Source organism: Schistocerca gregaria, unplaced genomic scaffold (genome assembly GCF_023897955.1).
Source record: "Schistocerca gregaria isolate iqSchGreg1 unplaced genomic scaffold, iqSchGreg1.2 ptg000458l, whole genome shotgun sequence".
Taxonomy (NCBI): Eukaryota; Metazoa; Arthropoda; class Insecta; order Orthoptera; family Acrididae; genus Schistocerca; species Schistocerca gregaria.
The window spans coordinates 280,001-282,500 of NW_026061876.1; positions in this window are offsets into that span (position 1 = coordinate 280,001).

Sequence of the window (2,500 nt, forward strand, 5' to 3'; positions counted from 1 at the left end):
CACCTTAACCTAAGTTACGCTGCACCTTAACCTAAGTTACGCTGCACCTTAACCTAAGTTACGCTGCACCTTAACCTAAGTTACGCTGCACCTTAACCTAAGTTACGCTGCACCTTAACCTAAGTTACGCTGCACCTTAACCTAACTTACACTGCACCTTAACCTAACTTACACTGCACCTTAACCTAACTTACACTGCACCTTAACCTAAGTTACACTGCACCTTAACCTAAGTTACACTGCACCTTAACCTAAGTTACACTGCACCTTAACCTAAGTTACACTGCACCTTAACCTAAGTTACACTGCACCTTAACCTAAGTTACACTGCACCTTAACCTAAGTTACACTGCACCTTAACCTAAGTTACACTGCACCTTAACCTAAGTTACACTGCACCTTAACCTAAGTTACACTGCACCTTAACCTAAGTTACACTGCACCTTAACCTAAGTTACACTGCACCTTAACCTAAGTTACACTGCACCTTAACCTAACTTACACTGCACCTTAACCTAACTTACACTGCACCTTAACCTAAGTTACACTGCACCTTAACCTAAGTTACACTGCACCTTAACCTAAGTTACACTGCACCTTAACCTAAGTTACACTGCACCTTAACCTAAGTTACACTGCACCTTAACCTAAGTTACACTGCACCTTAACCTAAGTTACACTGCACCTTAACCTAACTTACACTGCACCTTAACCTAACTTACACTGCACCTTAACCTAACTTACACTGCACCTTAACCTAACTTACACTGCACCTTAACTGTCACATGTAACGTCACAGGAATGTAGCTTTGCCTAACAGCAACCCTCTGAACATAGTTCACTGCTTGGATCCTCTGGTGTCATGTGTATTTCTTGATGCCATGGTGCGTACCCTCACATAAAGGTCTTTCGAGTGTTGCGTACTTTCTACACAGTCCCGCTAACCACTGGAAGGGTGTACCGCTACAGAACGAATATCGCCCTCCCCTCCTGCCCTTCCAAGCTGGTCGGTCAGGCGTTTGTTTGTGAAATGAGCCTTGCAGCTGTTCAGTTGCATTCGGTTGTCGATGCAGTCAGTGTACGTTGTGGTACGGCCTGTGTGGACTGTCCGCTGATGTACGCGTAACCCACACTGATCATCCGTCGTTACGTACTGAGTGACATAATGTGGCACATGCTTGACCGTACACCGGCTGCGCCCTACAATGGCGAATCATAAGGGCCATATGTTGTGCACGATGCTACTTGTCTCGTCTCCCCATTACAGCGAGATTGCACTGTTGTACGCCGTACAGACATGTGGTAAGTAGGTACGGACGAAAGTATTGCATGTTGGCCCCCCCCCCCCCTCCTCCCTCTGCCGGGAATCAGCGTGAGCCGTCTGTTGATGTAGCGACGAGGGTTTTCCTATTTAATCGTATTGCCCCACACAACATGATAGCACGGTGGACCGCGTTCCACATCTGCGACATGCTACAGAGGCCGGTTGACAGTCGACCGCGCAAGGGACATTGCACACGTGCGCGGACCATCTTCCACGTGTTCTCTCGTGTACATGCCGCAGTGTGTATGTGGGCTGATGTAGCGTGTCGTGACACATAACATGCAGGCATGCCAGAATCGTAGATTTCGCAAATGTAGATTGACGTATACGTTTGCTGCCAAAGATCCGCAAATGAACTGGAAATCAGTTGTTGAGCGGTTGTTCGCGCTGCAGGTGCATCGGTGATAGCGACGATCGGTACATCTGTGAACCGGTTGTTTCGGCGGTACCCGCCATGCCCCCGAACCTGAGTTGGCCATGTGGGTATGAAGCGATACGAGGCTGTGGCTTGGCGGGACAGTCCCCGGCCGGTGAGGGGGGGCCGCCCGGCGTGCTGGCCGCGCGCTGCGTGAGCGCACGCACTACAGCCGGCTGGTGGGGGGCGCCCAGTGGCAGGAGCGCCGGCCGACGGGCCCGGCTGGCGTCCCAGCTATGCGCCGGCGCACCCTGCGCGCGGCGCCAGGCGGCCAAAGTGGGTTCTGCCGAGCCCGGTGCGAAGCGCGGTGGACATCTGCAGTGTGCTGGTCCGATTGCGGACTGTGTGCGTTGAGGATGCGCCGCCGCCCGGCACTCGGCGTCGCGACGCCGTCTGCTGCTCGGTCGCCCCCAGCGGTTCTCGCAGGTGGTTTGTATCGCAGCTCTGCGGACGTGTTGGCGCGTGCGCTGTGCTGGGAGAGTTCGCTTCTGCACCCAAGTGGGGCTTTGCCCTTCTGTGGCGCTGGCGTTGGAGCTGCCGGTCACAGTAGGTGGCGCGTGTTGTTTCCCGCCGGCAATGCCACGACAGCACGCTCCCGGGCCTCTGTCGGCAGCGGCAAGCTCAGTTGGGAGCACGGGTGTTCGCACTGAAAGCGTCTACTCGCCTATCTCCGGGCGATTGCGCCTCTCTCGAACCCGACCAAGTACTTAGGACGGCGCTGCGCGCCGCCGGGACCTGAGAGGGTTTCGAGGTGTATCGTG